Here is a 22,945-nt window from a genome sequence, read left to right on the forward strand (position 1 = left end):
GGCTACAACAGAAGTGCTGTGGAACAGCACAGTGGGGGTGGGGGTGGGGGTCAGGGACTCAAAGGAGTGGGGAAAAGATCCTTGGCAGGAGACAGCATGCTGAACACTGGCACCCACAACTGTGATTAGTTCTGCCTTCGCCCACCTTGGGCTCTTGTCACCACAGTGTGAGGAGAGAACGGGATTCTATACCTGGATATAGGGTGTGACTGTGGCATGCCTTTCCTCCTTTGGGACCCTGAGTTTGTGTGAGATCCTCTCATCATGTTGGAGAGGTGCGTGTGAGAGTTGGGCCTTAGATACCTGCAACCAACATCTTGACATAGTTAAGATGGCAATGGTTCTCTACCCCCAGCTAGCTTACAGCTGAGTTGCTTTCAGAACACCTGGTGCCCAGTGCCACGAGGATAGGCAGGCCATCAGGAAGATGGGAAGAGAGGCACTGCTGGAGAAGATGCAGTGAGATGAGGTCAGGAGGCCCAGCTGCAGTCCCAGCTGCAGACCCAGCTGCAGTCCGAAGCCCTTCCTGGGAGTTGTTTCTTTGGATAGAGGTTGCTTTTGGCCTTCAGTGTTACATCTCTGATCCTCCTGGAGTAGTCTCTACCTTTTTATCCAGGCTCCAAGCCTGGCTAGCCAACATTCCTGGATGACATCTGACTCAAAGGCACTCCCTACCTAGGGAAATGTCTCCTCCAAGTTTGGACCAGGCTATCCCACAAGGCCCTCACAAATTGGAGACAAACCATGGGAAGAGACATGAAGAGTACTCCTGAACACCTGTGTGCCAAGCTGGCACTGTGACGTTACACTCTAGGTCAGCGTTGTGTTCTCCACTTTATAAGCCGTGCCACGGAGGCACAGCAAGGCAACCTAGGCTCAACTGCTTTCACCAAAATAATGCTGGTTTGATTGCTAGGCATTCATTACACCTCTATCTTTTGCCTTGAGGAATCTATCAGGAAGACTCAGCTCCTGCTCCTCAGACACTTCAACTGTGCGACTTGCCCTCAATATAACTACAACAACGAAACTATTTACAAAACAAAAATGTGAACTGGGTCTAGGATTAGGTATCACTAAGTATCAGCTATAGGATTTAGCAACCCTCAAGTGGTACCTCCTTCAGTTACAGAGGAGATATGAGCCTGCTTTAATTATTAAGGAGGTTTTAAGTTGTTCAGAGTACGGGTAAAAATAGGTAGCCTGATTACACTACAGATATGCAGTATGCTAAAAATATACACACACCCCTCAACTTGATCTAACTATGGAAAACTTTTTCACTATGAAGGTAAAAATTTCGGAACAAATGACTGGCAAAACTCAAGCACACTGTTTTCCTAAAAACAACGCCCTCTGCTTAGCTGGCCTGCCAGTATATCTCTGAATTTCTTATTTTATGAAACATGCCAACAAGGAAGGACATCAGAGTATAGTCCTGAGTCAGCCATCCTTCCAAGGAGTCATTCTCTAAAGGGTTCGTTCATTCAGCCAAAACACGAGCTCATGGGAAAAGAAAACTGAAGCAGAAAGAAGTGATAAGAAAAACTTGTGTGGAGAACACATATTGTCCCTCCTCCCTCATGACCTTCTCTCTATAAAGCATCAGTGACAGGCAGATGGTACCTGGGTACCCAGCAGTCTGCTTAATCGAGCAATGCTACATTCTTGGCATGCATTTCCACGGCACTGCAGCACCACTGCAGTTCACACTGACCCCCCAAACCTGCACATCACCTCATGCATCTTCACCACCTTTCCTCTCACCGGCACTGCTGAGGACCGGATGACCCAGGGCACATGCCCACCAGAGTCCTCTCTGATACACACAGCCTAGGCTGGACAGAGCAAAACACACAGCCCGGGTCCACCAGGCAAACCCACTAAGACTCAGAGGGCTCATCTAGACTGGCTGGGTCAGAATAGGCACCTCACAGTTTGGGATTTAACAGAGACCGCCAGGGCTTCAGCGTGTGCCCCCTTTACCTCCACCCACTCTCTACTCCATTATCTCCCCCAACAAACCAAAAGCCCTTTGTCTAGGCAATCCCCCCTCCCACCCCCAGCAGCCCACCCACCTGGTAACTCCTTGAGTTACCAGGTCTGTCTGACCTTGCCAGGTGATGGAGATGGGGACCGACTGCTGGTAGGAGCGAAGGCAGAGGTGGCCCATCAAGTTTAAACACATCTCCCCCCTCAGCTGATCGCTCAAGGCAGGAGGGGGGCAGTTTTAAGGGCTGAGGAGGCCCTAAGGCTCCTCTAGCTGGGTAGTTTCCCAGAGTGACCTCAGACTGCTTACTCAGAGGCACAGGCAGGATGGAGAGGGCTTTTCCTGTGACAGCCACCACTGGAGTTTTAAACCCCCTCTCCGTGCCGGGAACACACACACACACACACACTGCCTGGTCAGTATCCACTGCAGAACACATCTGCCAGAGTGAACCGCCTAACTCTCAGGTGCAAGATCCTCACCCTGGAAGCCGATGACTGAACCTCAGGTGTCTAGGGAGAGGAGAAGGAGGTGGCAGGGAAAGGGAGAGGAGAAGGAGGTGGCAGGGAAAGGGGATTTACTTCTCTTTTGCAGCCTCTGAAGGCTGAAGCTTGCCTTCCTCTACTAAAAGATGGCTGGCCTCTCCAGGCTGAATTCAGTGCCTGGGCTTCCCAGAGCCAGTCCCCAGCACACAGAGAGGAGGTATCTCCCTTGGGACATTAGCCTGGGTAGCGTCCTTCCCACTGTTGAACTGCTGGCTGCACACAAGAACTGCCTGCTCCTGTCCCACTTCTGCCTAAATCCTTTGTCCCTCCCGTGAGGGCAAAGGGCCCTCGACCCAAGACTGGGGCTAGTGCAGGAGCAGAGCTTTGAGCTCAGCCCTCCAGGATACTCTCAGCTGGGACTGGGGAAAAGCAAACAGCCCAAGTGGCCGGCCGCCCGGGGCCCTCCTGCCCAGCCCGGTCAGCCCGCCGACTCACCCCAGGGAGGGGCTCTCCGGAGTGGATGTGGATCCGGCCCCGGGGCCGCGGGGGCTCAGGCAGTCTCCACCTTCCCCCCGCCCCCGCGCTCTCAGCGCCTCTCGGTGCTGTGCCGGCTGCCACTGCAGTGAGCCAGTGAGGAGGGCGGCGCTGGGGTCCGAGATGCGCTGCGCCGGGGGCCCGCCTCCCCGCCGCTCCCACCGCTTCAGCACCGCGGACAGCGGCCAGCCCTCCCGCACGCGAGCGGCCTCGCCCGGAGGCCTGCGCCCCACCTGAGCCCCAGGTCCCTGCTGCCGGGCTCCAGGCACCCGGCTGGACAAAGGCTAGCTCCCTTGGAGGGACGCGCGAAAGCGGCGAAAACGCAGCTCAGCCTCTTAAAGCGCATCAGCGTGGTCGGGAACCCGACCTAGCACCTAGGGCGCTATCTGGGCCCAATCATGACCAGGGAGGAGTCTGGCCCTTCGCGTGGATCCAGCATGGGAGGGGCCCAGAGAAGATTGGTGCTCAAGCCCTCACCTCTCCGCTATCATTCGTTCTGGATCTGTCTTGTGAACTAGAGGTTAGAATAGAGGATGTTGGGGTTCCATCCGACCTGCAATTTCAGTCCTTCCCACCCACCAGCCCATCCTTGGTGTCAATCAACCAACAGATGGGACTGCTAAAGCTTGGTGACATCACCCATAGCCACTTCCATGTTGTTTTCATTTTTGTTAAAAATCTCTCCTGCTGTTCCTTGTTCTTAGCAAGAAGTCCCCGGATGAGATGGAGGTGCTCTTCTGACTTGGCTTCCGAAACAGAGCAGCCACTTGACCCTCAGCTTCTTTTCTCTTCTGGGATATGTGGGGGTTGCGAGAGTCTAAGGAAACCCAACCAGTCTAGAGAATTCACAGTGGGTGGCCACGGAGGCCCCGCCAGCGCGGTGAGGAAACCCTCTCCCTCTCTGAACTAAATTGGCCACTCCTGCCTAATTCTTTTTACAGCACCACAACTTTTTCTCTCATTAATTAAAATACAGAAGCATTTTTATTTTTATCTCTGGCTAACTTCCCTGCCCCTCATTGGAACAGGGAAAACAGAACACAGCAATTTAAAAGTCTAGGTTCCTAAATCCCATCTAAGCACATGAGAGATTCCACTCAAGCATTCAGGCAGAGGCTGCTGAGAATGAGTACGGTCTGGAACACTCACGAAGGGAAATGTGTTGGACCAGAAACTTGGTGCCAGGCAGGAGTGCCTTCTTTTTCACAAGAAAGTAATGTGTTGTGCCTTAAAAAGAGATGGAGCCTGCTCTTGGGACCCTTTTCTTCCTGGGTCGTCTCAACTCAGCCTTGATATGAGGGTCTGTGTCTAGTATCTTGCTATGCTATGTTAGGTTAATGTCACTGAGAGCTCTGCTCTTTTCTGAAGGGAAATGGAGGAGCGGTGGATGAGGGAGAGGTGATGACACTGAGAGGGGCTTGGGGGTGGACAGGGGATGGGAAGGAACGGAGGGAGGGGAGACTGTGATCTGGGTGTATTGTATGAAGGGTGAGTAAACAAACAATAATAAAAGGACAAGAAGAGGCAGGGCCACTAACTCTGAAAGTTACCTCACCTTCCTTCTCTTTCTTTTTCAAAGAAATGTGCTGTCAAGACTCAGAAAGAAGAGGGGCTTCCTGCTGCAGACAGTCTAAACCTCCAGAAGATAGGAAGCCAAATGGTCATAGCTTCTGAGTCTCTTTAGACACCTCATTTGGAATGGGATGTCAGGAGGATTTTGTGACAAAGGATCCCTGTAGTTAGTCCCTTTGTCTAATTTATGGCAGGATCAGCATTTTTCAGCATGCCTGCATCTTTACATCAGAGACCAGTGAGGGCCCAGAAAGGCTCACTCTCACATACATACATGTGTGCATTCATGTGTGTGTGCACACGTGTTCAAGTGTGTGCGTGAATAAACACGTGTGTACACACACTAGACCAATGTTTAAAAAATTCAGTCACATGTCTATATTTATACTGGGCTCCAAATGATTAAAGATTTGAAACAGAAACAAGCCAAGACATATAGCAAGATTTTAAACTTGTCTGGTCAGTCCATTACTTTCTGGATCTGGAAAAGCTTGATACCTAGGACTTCCCTGATTCTCACCCACAGAGGCTGGAAAAGTGCTGTGCCAGGCCCTTTTCCTCCTTCAGCTCCTGGCAGGGGCTGGGGTGGAGGGGATGGAGGCCCTTTGACCTTCTCTCTAGACACTGTGATGCTGGTGGGCAGTGAACACACGGAGCCCCCACCCCAGCCCATCCTTTTCTCCTGTTCCCAGCCCTCCTCCTTCCTCTCTGAGCCGCTCTTTCCGATCTAATCCCCCTAGGATGTTTCACAGGAGCTCAGATTGGCTGCTTTGGTGGAGGCTTGCCAAGCTCCCATCCACATGCACTGCAGCACCACTGAGTTGTGCTGAGAACTTCTAGAATGAGCAGACCTAGGGCCTGGGTGGACTGGAAATGAGGTGTGCTTTAGGGCTCCATCTAATTCCTTTTCTGGCCACCACCACCCACCCTCTCTTCACTTCCAGCTCATACCCTGTTAAGTCAACCTAGAGAAGCCAGTCTGGAGCAGGTCTGTCTTCTTGGTAGGCAGGGAAAAAAAGATCCTCTCAGTTTACAGAAAGCACACAGAACTTGGCCCTCTCCAGGGTGCTTAAAAGGCCCCGAGAAGGTATTCCTTTGAGTAACTACAAACAAAATGCCATAGCAAAGAAAACCCGCAAGACGTAAAAGCCGCTTGCACCTGAGTTAAACCTCAAAGCCACAGCTGTGGTCACTGAGGACAAAAGGAGAGAGAGACTGGTGAGCCACATGCATTTTCTGTAGAATTGAAAAGGCCTTCGTGACACCATCACATTGTAACTGATGCGATGCTCCTCTAGGAACAGACCTGTCAGCCAGAGCTTGAAAAGAGTCACAAGTGACGTGATAGGTCACCAGGCTCTCTGTACCTCAGTGTAGGTTGGCTGGTTTCTGCCATGTCTTTCAGCTTTTAAGGACAGTGACGGCAACTGAGTAGTAGAGTGCTGGCTGTCCAGGCAGGGACCTGAATTCAATTCTGAGCATCCGAAACTGGGCGTGGGGTTCGCACTTATAACCCCAACACCAAGAAGGTGGGGGCAGGCAGTTCCCTGCAGCCAGTCTATCTATGAGACAAGCCATGGGTCTCAGTAAACAAGGTGGGGGTCAAGAGAGGACCAATGCCTGAGATTGACTTCTGGCTTACGTGTGTGTGGTGTGTGTGTGTGTGTGTGTGTGTGTGTGTGTGTGTGTGTGTGTGTAAATAAGGGTGCAATGAAACCACTGAACTACACCACTCCACTTGTGCAAAGGAAGTGTTGTTCAGGGAGATACAGAACTGCCAGATGTAGTGTAGCTATTCTTTAGCACTTTGTAGGTTCCTCACTCTTCCACTCTTCTCCACCCTTCTCTTCCACCCTTGTTAACACACTAACACTAGATAAGAGAGAGAACAGAATAGAGAGGGATGGAAAGGAGAAGGTGTTATCCTTAGATTACTTCCTGTCAGTTAGGAGCATTGAGTTCCTTGGGGCGAGCTTGATCTTTGTCATCAGGATATCTAATTTCTTCTTGTTTCTTCTTTGCACACAGCTACTTAGCAAACTGCAACCAAAGACAACCAATAGCTAGCCAACAGCCAGCCAACAGCCAAAGACAACCAACAGCCAGCCAACAACCAAAGACAACCAACAGCCAGCCAACAGCCTGCCCAGCCTCTTGGGGCACTAACCTTTATGTACCTTCTGAGTGTTTCCCAGAATTCCAAACCACCCAATTGCAGAAACTATCTTCAGCTAGCAAACCATGCCTCTGCTAGAGCATGAGGCAAGAGGCAAATCATAGTCGGCTGCTGTGGACAATCTGAAGCAGGCCCACAGCCCCACACCTGGGATTAAAACAAAAACATATTCTTATAATATTCCTGTGGTTTTTTTTTTTTTAAGAAACCAAAACTCCACAATTGTCACTACAGCCATGGCTACCTTCAGGGGTGCAGAGCAAATAGCAAAGTTTCCGGTGTTTTGAAAGAGGGAGTCTGTAAGCTGGAATAGCCTGGGAGTGTTGAGAGTATCTATGGGAGAGGTTTGCAATAGAGAAAATCTTGAGAGCTAGCCATGGGGCCATGCTATGTCTTACAGATATGTGCTAACTAGGGAATTAGATGCTCCTGTTTGTTTGAGATAGAGGCAGATAGGGAGGCAGTGCCTGTGGTGGTTTGAATGAGAATGGCCCCTATAGACTCATAGATTTGAGTGTTTAGTCATCGGGGAACAGCACTGTTTGAGAAGATTAGGAGGTGTGGCCTTGTTGGAGGAAGTGTGTCACTGGGGATGGGTTTTGAGGTTTCAAAATCCCCCTGCCAAGTCCAGTGGCTCTCTCTTCCTCTTGCCTTCTCTCCCGCTTGTCTACCTGTGTGGACAAACCTCTGACACTATAAGCAACCTCCAATTAAATGCTTTCTTTTGTAAGATCCAGGGTCATGGTCTCTCTTCACAGCAATGGCACAGTAACTAAGACCAAGTTGGTGTCAGGGAGCTGGGTCCCACTGTGACCGGCATGACCATGATGCATGTGGGTCCTACTGTGACCGGCATGACCGTGATGCATGTGGGTCCCACTGTGACCGGCATGACCATGATGCATGTGGGTACTACTGTGACCGGCATGACCATGATGCATGTGGGTCCTACTGTGACCGGCATAACCGTGATGCATGTGGGTACTACTGTGACCGGCATGACCGTGATGCATGTGGGTACTACTGTGACCGGCATGACCGTGATGCATGTGGGTACTACTGTGACCGGCATGACCATGATGCATGTGGGTCCTACTGTGACCGGCATGACCGTGATGCATGTGGGTCCTACTGTGACCGGCATGACCATGATGCATGTTGGCAGAATGTGGACTTTGAGACCTTGAATTAGAAAAGCATTCGAACCTTTAAGCAGAGCTTAGTGGGCCATATTAGTGCCAGAAGATAAAATCTTAGAGCATAAAAGACAGTGTTAAGGTCAATATGAACTATGGGGACTCTGGTCAAGAAATTTCAAAGCAGAAGAATTAGGTAAGCGTCCTAGAGACCAATCTTGTGATATATATATATATATATATATATATATATATATATATATATATATTTTTTTTTTTTTTTTTGTGAAGAATGTGGCTGCTTTCTACCCTTGTCCAAAAAATCTGCTTGAAGCTAAATGGAAGAGTTTGGACTGATGACCTTGGCAGAGGAGATTTCAAACAGCCTAGCATTGACTGTATCTTGTAGTTATCAGTGTTTATTCCTCTGCAGGTCTATAATGAAAAGGAGCGAGCTGAACAAGGTAAAATACAGAACATACAGACTGAGGAGAAGAGTGCCAGGAAGTGTAGTGGGCCTAAGCCCAGTGCTCAGCTAGATTGAAGGAAAGCCTGGTGCTTAGTGAAATTAAGGGTGTGGTGACATCAGGGCATGATCCCACCCAGCTAAGCTTCCAACTCCAGAAAAGGAATTCAAGAAAAGCTTAAGCAGTGAAGGAACCCTTCAAGAACAGAAAGCTGATGAAATGTATTCGAATAGGGGGCCGAGTTCTAGCCCCAGCAAGCAGAAGACTGTGCCAGCTTCAGGCGTGTTTCTGGCCTTTAGAGTCAAGGATACAAGAAAGGGGTTGTGGGATCTCCCTCTGCTAAGGAAAGCTGCTGAGGCCAGGTCTGAGTCAGACACGTCCCTGTATGGAGGCCCAGAGGGGCCAATGCACAAAGCTGTGAAGGTGAAACCTGGATTTCCCTGGAGCCTGGAAGATTTTGGAGATGCCAGAGTCTTGGTACACCTGGTAACAGGGAGTGGAACCAGCCCAAGAGGGAGAAGTGTATTGCAGCCAACAAGGCTAAAAGGAGTTGGAGATCTGAAGAGCATTTTGACATAAGACATGGAGATGCAGAGTTTGGAGTTGGCCCTGATGTTTTTGATCTTGCTTTGGTCCAGTGTTCCCTCACTGTGCTCCCTTCCCTCCTGTTAGCATGGTTATGTACATACTTGGTTATGTACATACATTGTTATGTACATACTGTATGTTGGAAGTATGGGACCTGATTTTATATTTGGATATTTACAGGGGGTTACACTTAAAAGATTTCCTTGAGTCTCAGAAGAAGCTTTGAAGTTTTAAACAGTGTTGAGACTGTGACAGACTGTGGGGGCTTTTGAGGTTGGACTTCATGCAGTTTTGGTTTCAAGCTTATGGGGGCCAGGGAGTGGAATGTGGTGGTGTGAATGGAAATGTCCCCATAGACTCACGTGTTTGAAGGCTTAGTCTTTAGGGAGTGAAGCTAATTAAGAAAGCAGGGGGTGTGGCCTTGTTGGAGGAAGTGTGTCATTTACGGTGAGCTTAGAGGTTCTTTTATAAGAGTTGGTGTGGTCATGGGGTCTCTTCACAGCAATACTGACTAAACCATCGTGGGTACAAACGTTTGCTCTAAACCTGAAAAACTTGGTTCAGTTAATGTCCCTAGAACCCACATAATGGACGGAGAGAACTGACTTCCCAGATTTGTTGTTTGGACCTCCACACACGTACTGTGGCAAGCCAGTGTGTGTGTATGTTGCATGCATGTGCACAAATACACACATCCCAAAATAAATTGAACTTTCAAGTGTGCACACAAGTTTAACAGACATGTGTCAAACATATGTAAATGGCTGATAAGGATGTGAAAAGATGAATTCAACTTCACTAACGCAGAACACATATCAGAACCACAGCAGGTACCACAGACACCTGTTACCATGGCTACACCAGAGGACCAGTGCTGCGGAGAATCTGGAGAGCCTGGAGCTTTTATGTTGGCAGGAACGAAAGTAGTGGAGCTGCTGTATCAGTCACCCTGTGACCCGGCTATTACACAAATATACTCAAAGGAACTGAAAGTTGGGGCTACGGAAGTACCTGGGTACCAGTGTGGTCCACAGAGCTGACATGCTGATGAAACCCAGTGTACACACGTTAATCCCGGGAGACAGAGGCAAGCGGGTCTCTGAGTTCAAGGCCAGATTGGTATAGAGCAAGTTTCAGGTAAAGAAAAGTTTAGGTCCAGACATGGTGGTACACGCTTTTAATCCCAGCGCTCAGGAGACAGAGGCAGGCAGATCAGTGGCGGTTTATTGTGTGGAGTTCAGAGGCAGTTTTTACAGGGACAGTTTCACAGGGATGAACAAGATGAAACATATGCCTAAGGATGGAATACTACTCAGCCTGTAAAGGAAGGGAATTCTGGCACATGTTATAAGCTGATGAAGCTTGAGGACGTGACAAATCAGTCACAAAATGACACCATGTGATTCCCCCATGTGAAGTTCCCAAAGAACTCGATCCACCCAGGCAGACAGTAGAATGGGGGTTGCCAGGGGATACTGGGAAGAGGGGAAGCGAGTCATTAATTAATGAGCATAGAGTTTTAGTTTCTCAAGATAGAACAAATTCTGGGGGTAGATGGAGATGGTGGGTCCCAAGATATTAACGTAGTTAATGCCACTGAACTTGTATGTTTAAAGATCATTAAGATGATTGGCAGCCAATGGCTGCTGAGGGAGGAGGAGACCTTTGGGGGGGCGGTTGTGGCCATGAGTAGGTTGCTGATGCTCAATCAGACAGCACTAATTGGACTCAATGGGCTATAACAAAGAAAAACATGAAAGTCTAGAGGGAGGGTGGATACAACCAAGATACACTGTATACATGTGTGAAATTGTCAAAGAATACATAAAAATTTTAAAATGGCTAAGATGGTAAGTTTTATATTTGTGTATTTTGCTTTAAAACATTTAGTAAGTTGTGTGTGTGTGTATGTATTTATGGTGTTCATGCCCGTGCACATGCATTTGTGTGGGGGCACAGCATGTGAAGACCACATGTCAGGTGTATTCTTCAGGCTCTACCTTATATATTAGTGAGAGTTGTCACTGAACTTGGAACCCTGGCTCAGCTAGCCTAGCCAGTTTACTCTGAGGATCCCATCTCTACCTTCCAAGAGCACTGTGGCTGCAGGTGAGCCGTCACTCGCACTCAGATTTTATGTGGGCTCAAATGTAGAGGAATTTAAATCCAGCAACACAGCTGCTCTGGCAAGGGATGCTCCACTGGAATACACACACACCTTAATCTCAGGAGACTAGACTAGAATTCAAGGCCAGACTGTTAGAGAGCAAGTTTCCAGTAAAGAAAAGCTTAGGTGCAGGCACAGTGGTGCATGCCTTTAGTCCCAGCACTCAGGAGACAGAGGTAGGGGGATCAGTGACAGTTCAGTTCATGGAGCTTAGAGGCAGATTTTGCAGGGACAGTTTTACATAGACAGGTTGCAGAGAGAACAAGCTAGACACAGGTGAAGACAGAATGAGCCAGGGAATGAGAATGAGCCAGAAGATTAAAACAGATTGCCAGAGTTAATTTGAGGCCTTGCAGAGCAATTTACTGAAAAGATGAGAGAAGTCAGATTGAATCAGTCAGCTTGGAGAGGAGTTTGAGCCAGAACAGTTGAGTTGAATCAGCCAACCAGAGTTTAGAACGAGCTTATTCAGCAGTAAACCTCTGAGATGGCAATTATATCAGGCTAATAAAAATCACTTTTACATTCTGGGGACAAACACTTTACCCACTGAGCCATCTCTTCAGCCCCTTATTTATATATTTGACCACAATAAAACCTTTTTAAAACCAATGACTGTCTTAAGTATATATATTAACAAAGAGTGAAAGCAAGATATGATGTCATACAGCTTTAATCCCAGCACTTAGGGGGCAGAGGCAGGTAGATCTCTGAACTCAAAGCTAGTCTGGTCAGTATAGTGAGTTCCAGGACAACCAGGGGATCTTTTGCATTCTACTGACTTCCAAAGGAACAAGGCACACAGAGATGCATGCAAATTCATAAAGTAAACTTAATTTTTAAAAATTGAAATGAATATGTTTTCATACAAAACAAGATGAAAAGCAGACTTCACTGCGGTAGACATGATCACAAGAAATGCTAAGGGCTCCTTGAGTAATGAAAATGATCTCAGATAACAGCACAGCAATGTAGAAAAAGCTAAAGATAACCTAAACTGTTTCAAATACAGTTAAATATAAGTAAGTAAGTATTGAGTTTATACGGCACTCAGTATGGACTAGGATATAGCCCAGTGATAGAGAGCTTCCATGGTCCTTAGTCCCAGCCCCAACACCACTCAAAACAAACCTAAATTAAACAGGAACAGCCACCTGGGCTTTGTGGGATTCACCCTTGTCACAATAGGAGGACACAGGGAACTGGACCTGCTGAGGCAGCCTTAAATTGAAAGAGAAAATAATAATTAAGGTACACTAAAATGTATCAAGGATTCATATTGTAATCTTAGTCAAAAATAATATTTAAAAAAATAGAGAAAGGGCTGGAAAGATGGCTTAGTGGTTAAGAGCACCGACTGCTCTTCCAGAGGCCCTGAGTTCAATTCCTAGCAACCACATGGTGGCTCACAACCATCTGTAATGGGATCCGATGCCCTCTTCTGGTGTGTCTGAAGACAGCTACAGTGTACTCACATAAAATAAATAAATCTTAAGAAAAAAAATAATAAAATAAATCTTTAAAAATAAATAAATTAATTAAAAAGTAAAAAATAGGAGGGAAAAATGAAATAGTTTAAAATGCTTGATTAATAATTTTAAATATTAGACAGAAGGAAATCTACACCAAATGGAATTTCCTCCCTTTTTAAGGTTGAATATATTCCTCTAGAGCAGTGGTTCTCAACCTTCCTAATGCTGTGACCTTTTAATACAGTTAGCTCTCTCATTTTATGGTGAACCCTCACTATAAATTTATTTTCATTGCTACTCCATAACTGTAATTTTGCTACTGTTATGAATTGTGATGTAAATTTTTTACATCACAGCATTGACTGTATCTTGTAGTTATCAGTATATAGATATACGTTTGCCAAAGTGGCTATGATGCACAGGCTGGGAACTGCTGCTCTATGTGGCTGCGTGGCCAAGAGTTTCTATCACCTGAGGGTGGCTGTGAGTCCTTCCAGCCTTTGGTTTTCAGGTCACAATAGTGACCAGGACAGAGCAGAGAACATGGAATCAGGCAAATCTGATTTATAGCCTACTGGCTCTGTCTGTTAGAAGCTAGGTGCCTGGATAAGCCATAAAACACAGTGACACAAAGGGCAAAGTAGGCTTGCACCGTGGCCTCGTCAGTGTGAACTTCACACACATTCTACCCAGCCTTCGGAGTTCTGGTGCAGAAGTCATCCAGGCTTCTGTCCTCAGACTGTTAACTTCTACCCAGCACACAAGAAGACAAACCGAAAACCACATAGCCACCAATCAACTTGCAGCTTCATAAAACACATTGCCAGCCAACGGTAATTGGCTGGAGAGCATTTCACATTCCATTCAACAAGTCTCTATTTGTGGGACTCTGCACTGGGGCAAGTCGGTTGGAAATGTCATGCCTAAAAGCAATGGCTAATGAATCCCCAGAGAGGACTCAACACAAAGCATGAATGCAGACTTGTGTATGGACATCTGAGTGGTCTGCAGGCAGCTTTGACAGCTAGGCTACAAGTTCAGGTCCTTCCCCAGGCAGTACAGCATCTGACAAGCTTATCAAGGGCTGGAGAGATGGCTCAGTGGTTAAGAGCACTGGCTGTTCTTCCAGAACCTATATGATGACTCTCAATCGTTTAAAATTCTAGTACCAGGGGATGCATGCACATGTGCACACACATGCACATGCAGGCACATATATACACGTATGCATACATACTATAACATAGATACACATATTTCAAATTTAATCCCACAGTAAAGTCTGCTGGAATTCTTGAGACCAGTGTGAAGCTACTGGCTTTGTCTTTTTGCCTGTTTCCCTCAAAACCACCTTGAAGAATGTTCACATGAATTGACCAACGTTCAAATCTTTGTACAACACACTATAGCTCCAACCTGTCAAACTTCTCCTAGCTCTTCTCTGGCTCTCAAATGAAGGTCGCAGTAATATCATATATTGTGTAAGGCTGCCTGGCCAAAGCCTCTTGTGCACCTGGACATTCCTGTCAATGATGAAATTCGAGAAGACACAAGAGTAAGCATTTGTGCATTCTACCCCCTATGGTCGTAGGTATGAATGTCCAATTGTCAATGGCCACCTGTCATTTTCTGAAGCCCATCAGTTTGTTGCATGGACACAGAGTCCCTTGCTTTCCTCATATACTTACTGGACATCGGTGCACAACCAAGTGGCACACACAGCACAGGTTTCCAGTGGGATTCATCTCCCCCATCCTCAACAGCACAGCACAAAACAGAGCCGCTATCTATATGAGGACTGTTCGTTCTGGTATAGAAGCCAAGACTGTGCAGCTATTTTGCAGAAAGCATCCATTCTGCCCAAGGCTCTCAGGACAGAATGTAAGCCACTGGCTCTGACATCTGTGAAGACTATACCCAAGTCCCTTTCAGCTTAGCCACCTCCCTCCCTGGGGCCTTATGGCGGAGTCAGCAGGATTGGCAAATGCTTGCTTGATGCTGATCTGCCCAGCTGTACTGGGCTTGTCCAGGGCTCTTTGGGTCTTTGGTTCCCATGAGCTCTGCAAGCTGTCTTTTCTTTCTGGACTGAATGGGCGGGGCTGATACTCACTTGTATTAGCAACTGGCACCTGAAACAGGTGGAAAAGGTGCCTATCTGGTGAGCAGGAGGAGGCTGCCTGGACCACCCACAGGTTCCTGATTCTGAATACACACAGGTGTGGCCCTACTTGAATGGCTCTCTTTCTCCTGTCAGGGTGTAGATTTTCCCAAAGCCTCTCTCTGCAATGGGTCCATTTCTAAGACGACCCAGTGATCCCTCTGGGATCTCCCTTTGCTTCTTGAGTTCGGCAGTTATCCCCAAGAGGATGCCAAGGTCAGCAGCTCTCACCGCTCAGCACTGGAAGCAAACAGTCCCCACTCATCCTTCCACAGACACTTGGCCAACATGCTAGTTGGGGCATGCTGCATATGGACTAATGCCCAGCAATTTTTTTGCCCATTTGTCATGACTCATGTAGATTAGTTCCAAAGCTATTAAAAAAATAAATGATCTCCCCTTGGCGAAGCTCTGAAGCCAACACAACTTATTAATTAACACAGTTGCTGACTCTCGAGACTCATCACGCCGGAGCTGCTGTGATAATCTGATTTCCCATATAATTGCCACCGCTCTGCAAGTCTGAGCCACAGCAAAATCATCAGACTAAAGTACACAAAAGGCCTTGGCTGGTTTGCCCCAGTGAAAGGAGAGTTATGCCATCCACTTGCCACCAGCGCCCCCTAGTGGTTGGGATGTATTTGCAGAACGGTTCTCTTGGAGCTAAGCTTCCATGGGAAGAAAGGGAGACTTGCATCCAACAATTCAGCAGCAATGCCAAGGGATAACATGGTTCTGCGGAAACAGTAGATAGGAGGCAGGCACCAGGTTCATTCAGTGTGGTGGCAGTTTCTCAGGGAGGTTGAAGCAGGGGAAATAGCTCACGTTCAGGAGTCTGAGCCCAACCTATTCTACATAAACAATAACATTTTTCCTTTTCTTTTATGTGCATGGTGATTTGCCCCCCTGTGCTTCACGTGAACTCGTGTACCATGTGAACGCAGTGCCTGCAGAGGCTAGAATAGGGTATTGGACCCCCGAGGACAGTTGTAGATGGTAGTGAGCTACCATCCAGGTGCTGGGAATTGAACCACAGAGCTCTCTCCCCCTCAAAATAAAAAAATGTAAAGTGATGCCACCACTCCCTACCAGCCCTTTCCTGAACAGCATGAAGGATGCTTCGCTGGCAACTAAACTTCCCACCAAAGACATCGTCGCTGTAGTTGTTATGGACACTGTAGGCCAGGCATGGTGCTGCTGACACCTGACACATCTTTGCAACAATCCAGTTCTCCAAATAAAGGAACTGAGCCGGTGAGCATGAGGAGGGTTCACACGGCAACAGAGTGACACGGCTAAGAGCTTTGGGAACTCACTTGGGCTCTGATACCACAGAACCATGTGGAGCAAACTAGACACAGAGCTTGGTTCTACTCCCTCTCCAGTGACATGACCCACTGATGCTGCCATCCATCATCAGGACCCTCAGCCACCACTGTCCTGCTTAGCTCTGAACAAAGCCAAGACTGAAGCTGTCCCCTTCTGGTTAGTCTCTAACTCTGCAGGTGGCCATGCTGGCTCCTCTCCAACACCAGCCCTAACCCACCTCTTCTTAGTGGTGGGTAGGATCACATACCACTTCCTCCAAGCAGGCTTGCTTCTCTGACTTCAGGTGTAGCTGAAGTACCAATCCTGGTGCAACCTTCATTAGCACAAGGCACCAGTAGTGTGATTTGAGGTTCCCCATGGCTTGTGGACCACCTCACTGTTTGGGGGAGGTCCATGGAAGCTGCCAATAGGATCTGTTTTCCTCTGATTCTCAACTCTCCTCATTATATTAGCACAGAATGATGTGCAGTAAATATTGATTATATACATTAACTGATTCCTAGCATGTAACTAGGTGGTGGATGCTTGCCTGTTGTAAGGCGGTTTGAATGAGAATGTCCCCCCCCATAGACTAAGGTATTTGGACTTTTGATCCGAAGTTGGTGGTACTGTTTGGGGATGGAGGTGCTGCCTTGCTTCAGGAAGTCCATCACTGGGAATGGGCTTTGAGAGGTCATAGCCTTACCCACCTTCAATATGCTGTCTGCATCATGCCTACAGTTGAGGACATCACAGCTTCCCACTCCCGTCATCTGCTGCCATGCCTCCTTGCTCTGGAACCATAAACCGAAATTAACTTTCTCTTCTGCAACTTGCTATTGGTCACGAGTTTTTGTTTGTTTGGTCAGTTGGTTGCTTGCTTTGTTGGCTGGTGGCTGATTTTGAGTTTTTCAGTTTATTGTTTGTTTGTTTTTTTTTCAAGACAGGGTGTGTGTGTGTAACCCTGGATGTCCTGGAACTCACTCTGTAGACCAGGTTAGCCTCAAACTCAGAAATCCACCTGCCTCTGCATCCCAAGTGCTGGGATTAAAGGTGAGTGCCACCACTGCCTGACTTGGTCATTGTGTTTTATTACTTGTATGATATAAACATGGACTGACTTCAGATCTGTGAAACTCTATAATATTTAGCAGGAAAGCAAGTTTTCCCGACTGGGAACGAACACACAGCACTGAGGTGAGTGACATTCTGGCTGCCCACCTCACAGGACTCTAGACAGAGTATTGATGCTCAGTAAAAGTGCAAAGCCAAACAGTACCTCAGAGCTCTGCTCTCAGTCAAACGGGTGGATTCTAGATGCACGGGAAAGAGCAGATGCCAATTCGTGGGAAACTGAAGAACAGTGTGAGAGGAGTTATCCTACCAGCCGTTCCCATGTGCCACACACTCCTGTCCCTAGAGGCATTGCAGGTGTGGCCGCTGTGTCCCGCATGCGTCAGTAGGTGGCAGAGGGGAGAGATCTGTCTGGGTCCCTGGCCCTGAAGGAGGAGGGGTCTGTTACCACCAAAGGCCAGGCCAATGTCCCTGGTCTGGTGTGCTGCCTGGAGACAAGTTAGTATCTGAGGATTGAACAGAACTGGCCCCACCCCTCACCTGGATATCACAGGAGAGCTGGCCCTGGGGATGTGAGAACAGGAGAGTTGTCCCTGTCCCTTGCCAGCTGCAGTGCTCCTGAGAGAGACCCTGCACCTCACCTGGGCAGCACAGTAGAGCAGACATTAGTGGTAGGTAGCAGAAGCCATCCAATCACTGCTGGGGATGAGTGTTTTACAAATGGAGCCCCCTATGACAAGGCCCCTTTGGATTTTCCCACTCACCTAAAGTAGGACGACCTGTGGAGGTTACTGCAGACCCCTGGGCTGATTCTAGGGAGTGCATGAGCTTCAAGCCCCTTCTATTCTTGTGGTAATTCTTAGGTTTGCTTTGTCAGTTGTGATTGAGGTAGAGTTTACTGGAAACAAACACCTCTTGGATGGACGAGTCTTTGATAATTTTTCTAAAGTTTATACAAGGATATTAAGCCTCTTTGCAATCTACCACAAGAACTGGATCCTCTAGTTGCTCCTGGCTGCCTGTGCAGTCATTTTGAATAAGCAGGAAGAACTCACTAAGGTTAATGATTCTTGTTTATTTAACTGTTCTAAAAAAGAGATAACTGTATCCCAAGAACTCAGAGATGGTTTCTAAAAGTTGACATTAAGAGCTTATAGAACATATAAGGAAGAAATAAAGGACATAAAAGGTCAGACTTTCCTCCAGTGCCAGAAAATCCAACACAGATTTCTAAATCTTCCATTCCCCTTGGAGGCGAAGTACATATAGAAACTGCCAGGAAGAAATGGAACTCGGTTCCAACAGTTAATAGTTAGGCATTTGTCTTAGGGTTTTACTGCTGTGAACAGACACCATGACCAAGGCAAGTCTTATAAGGACAGCATTTAATTGGGGCTGGCTTACAGGTTCAGGGGGTCAGTCCAGTATCATCAAGGCTGGAGCATGGCAGCGTCCAGGCAGATGTGGGGCTGGAGGAGCTTAGAGTTCTACATCTTCATCCAAAGGCAGCTAGCAGAAGACTGGAGGAGGGTAATAAAGCCCACGCCCACTCCAATAAGCCACACCTCCTCATGGTGCCACTCCCTGGGCCAAGCATAGACAAACCATCACAGAATTAATCATTACCATTCTGAGAATGCATAAATAGGATCACAACTGCTGTTGTCATAAAAGTGATACATAGTGGTATATAGTCCATACAGGTTAGACCCACACCTGAAAAATATTATTCTATGCAGAATATCACACTCTCTACTGGCTATAAAAATATAAAAACATCATACTGTTAAAGACTAACCATAGAGCTTGGATACCTTTCATTTCCGTGACCACATGTCTGCTGCTGGCCTGGGCATGGTATGAGTAGGATGTGCCTGGAAAAATATAATCACTTGGATTGCTATATAACGTTCATGCTTAGATAGGAAATAAAGGTTAATTGATGCTTAGATATGGGGCAAAGGTCAATAAATTATGACATGGGATTAGGGAAGAGGGAAAGAAACCAACAAGAGTAAATGTTAATGATTCTTGGGAAAAGATTAAAGGGAAACTAATTGAAACTGGTCATGCTTGAATGTTCTGGAACTTGTTTAATAAAGATAGCACACAAGCTGTTCAGGCCCATCTATTTGAAAGACTGATGTGTGGTCAGACAGCTCCACACATCAGTCCTATAGCCCAGAACCCCACTGGAGCAGGACTACGGCAGGTAGGAATGCTGGCCTGAGGTCATTAGAGTAGGAGAGCTGGCCCTACCACTTGTCTGCTGTGGTAGGGAGAGATGTGGGCAAGGGAGAGATGGCCTCCTTCCCTTCCTTGTCCCTTGCCATCAAGGCAAGCAGGAGGGTTTGCCTCCAGGGTCATGAGAGTGGGAGAACTGGCCATGTTTCTTACCAGCTGCAATACTTGAGAGAGTGGGCCCTGCACCTCACCTGAACAGCATGGTAGAGCTAGCCCTGATTGTGGGGTGGCAGGTGAGCCAGCCCCAAAGTATGAGAGCAGGAGAGCTGGCCCAGGCCCTCTCCTGCTGAAGCACAAAGGAGAGTGGGCCCTGCACCTTGCCTGTGCAGCACAGTAGAGCTGGCTCTGATGACATGACACGGATGTCATCAGACAAGGGAGTGAGATTAGGAGAGCTAACTCTGCCCCTTGCTAATAGTGGCACTGGATGGGCCAGCCAGGAGAGGGCAGGAGAGCTGTCAGACTGACCAGCTCAGAAGCCTCTGAGGCCCAGATATCCAGGGCTTTGAATTGGCTCATCTCAACACCTATGAACTACTGGAGCACATGAAGGGGCCATTCCCACAGGTTCAAAGCTACAGGATCTCCATGACACAGGGTGACAACAGGATGCCCAAGAGGAGCCTCTGAGAGGATCCAGTATTGATGGTGTAGCAGAAGCCAGAGGCCTCAAATCAGACCAACAACTCATTGCAATGAACATTTGCAAGCAAAGGAGTGTGGACAAAATTGCGGGACACACTGTGACACACTACAGCTTCCTCTGCTGTGGGATAGGTCGGAGGGCAGGTACAAGGGGAGGTAGGGACGAGTGGGGTTGGGGGTCATGATGTGAAACTCACAAAGAACCAATAAAAAGTTAAAAAGTAAAACGCCCCACACTGGTGATTAAAGTGTGGAGTACCAGTGCAGGAACTAATGCAGAGATCAGTGGAGGCAAGAGTGTTAGAGATAGAAGAGAGCTGCTAGGAAACCAGGTATACCTGCCCATCACAAAGTCAGGCCTCATAACTGCTAAAACACCAGCTGTAGATACCAAATATATTAAAACATATTTGTTGGATGGTTCCATCATTCCCAAGAGATTTGGATGTCACTTTTTCACTAAGTTGACTGTAGAAGGATTCTAATCCAGCAATGCAGTTACTCTGGCTGTAATATAGACACGTCCTTAGTACACACCTTTAGTCCCTCTGGCTGAAATACACACACCCTTAGCACACACCTTTAGTCCCAAACAATGGAGGCAAAGTTAGTTTGTAGAAGGAAACACTCATGTTTGAGTGATGTCTAATTGAGTAGCAGAGAAAGCGATGAATCAGAGAAAGATATGACAGAATAGGATATGCTCGACTCTCCAAGAAGAGAGAGGAAAGGGAAGCTACTTGAGGTGCAGTGCAGAGAGAGAGCAGGCAGTTCTACTGTGACAGTTTTACAGAGACATATTGCAGAAAGAACATGTTAGACACAGGTGAAGACAGAACAAGCCAGAGAATGAGAAGGAACCAGAAAATTAGAACAGATTGCTTAAGTCTGAGGCCAAGTAGAGCAATTCAGGAGAAGCTGACAGGGAAAAGCCAGATTGAATCAGTCAGCTTAGAGAGGTCTGAGCCAGAACAGCTAAACTGAACCAGCCAGCGCTCAGAAAGAACTAGAAAAGGGTGAGTTTATTCAGCAGTAAGTCTCAGAGGCTGAAAACAGTGTAGGTCTAGATAAAATTGTGTGGAGGCTAGAAGCTTCCAGGACTAGGCCTAGCTTAGCAGGCTGAGGCAGTAAGCCTCAGAGACAATTTCAACAGAATAAAAATTATATTTGCAGTGAACTACCAGACATACCTAATGTGGCTTTAGAAATGCCATTTGGTGCTAAGAACAAAAGCCTAAAAATTTCAACCTATAGTATCTTATATTTTATATATTCAGTTGTGGGGACTGAACCTAAGACCTCACACTAGGAAAGCACTCCCCCCACCCCCCCCTACTGTCTTAATCAGTGCTCAGACTGGCCTTGAACTGGCCACGTTGCTGCCTCAGCCCCCAGGTAGCTGACTTGCACCGCCAGCCCCAGCTCCTCCACAGTGATGGTAACACACCTGTGACTTCCGTGGAGCTGTGTGGATTCAGGCACAGCGTCTTTGTTCAGATGCTTGTCAGGAAATTCATTCTACAAACACGCATGCACTGAGGGCAGCTTCCAGGTAACATGGTTTCAAGCGACTCAGCGGCAATTCAGACCCGGGCTCTGGACCACGCCTGCCTGGTTGGTTTGCACAATAGGCACTTGGCCTAGGACACTTCTGGGGTCAATGAGTGCCATGCTGAGCAAAAGCAAATTTCACACTTAAAAGTGCTGTGGGTTTTCTATTTCTAACAAACCTTCACAGGTTGTATTTCTTTTTCTTTCTTTTTTTTTATGATTTAGTTTATTTTTAAAATTAGAAAAGTAATGGGTTTGACTATCACATTTCACATGTATATGCTAACGTCAATGTGTACTGTTTGTCCTTTTCCTCCGCTTTTCCTCCCTTATGACCCTTCTTTGTATCCCCTATTCTTTTATGGTCACCTCATTCAAAACAGTTCCCTGTTGTGTAATGGTTTCCTCACAGAGATCTTCTGTCTCTGAGGGAAGCTTGTTACAATACAGAACATAAAAGGAGAGGTAAAATAAAAGGATATTTTAAGATAGGATGTTTACAGGGAGGTGAAACAACAGGATGTTCTAAGTGTAAAAAAAGGCCCTCCTTAAACTCAGGAAGTAGACAACTCAGTGGCTTTAGGAAGTTCCTGAAACCAACTAGATTCACTAACCTCGTTCTCAAGCATATGTAAGCAGTAAGGCCTGCTGAGAGTCATTCTCAAACCAGCAAGCTTCCGGGAAGAGATTACAGCCAACCTGCCTGGAAGGGGCTTAAATCAGCTGAGCCACATGGTAAGGAAACCCTCCAACCTGTTGAGTTACCTGCAGGCTGTGCAGTCCGCTCCAAGTTTCCAGCTTTGTGTGCTAACACACATGCTGGGATGGACTTTGGTAGTGCAGCTGTTTTTGAGTTATTTCTGCTCCTGAAAGTAACCCCTCACCCATGTTCCTGTATGTCCCAATAAAACTCACTGGTTTACCAATACAGACTTCTGTGGTATTTATACTTTGGTCTGTTGGTTCCCTGTCTGGAGTGAGTATATGTTGGTTCACTTCTCCCAAGGAATAGTGTCCTTCAACTCACACACAGTTCACACACACAATGTCCATGATACACATGCAGTTCACACACACATACATACAATAGCCATGATGTACACACAGTTCACACAGGCACACAATGTCCATGATACATAAAAAGTTCACACACACAGTGTCCATGATGCACACACAGTGCACACACACACACAGAGTTCATGATGTACATGTAGAGCTATATTTAGCCATATACATATATTTAAATCTGGATCCACATATAGACTCTGAGTCAAGCTTACTTTGCATGATACGATTTCCAGATCAATCCATTTATTTTCCTTCAAATGATATAATTCCGTTCCTCTTCATACCTGGATAACAGTCCCTTATGTATCTG

At 47.1% G+C, this 22,945-nt stretch overlaps 1 protein-coding gene and 1 pseudogene across 3 annotated transcripts in view; one reads left to right on the forward strand and one right to left on the reverse strand.

Annotated features, from left to right (window-relative positions):
• Window positions 1–22,945, reverse strand: part of Osbp2 (oxysterol binding protein 2) — a 158,873-nt gene that overhangs the window by 64,669 nt on the left and 71,259 nt on the right. The gene's annotated exons all lie outside the window — the stretch shown is intronic.
• Window positions 17,463–17,581, forward strand: LOC115032702 (annotated as a pseudogene).

This window comes from Mus caroli, chromosome 11 (genome assembly GCF_900094665.2).
Source record: "Mus caroli chromosome 11, CAROLI_EIJ_v1.1, whole genome shotgun sequence".
NCBI classification, from domain to species: domain Eukaryota; kingdom Metazoa; phylum Chordata; class Mammalia; order Rodentia; family Muridae; genus Mus; species Mus caroli.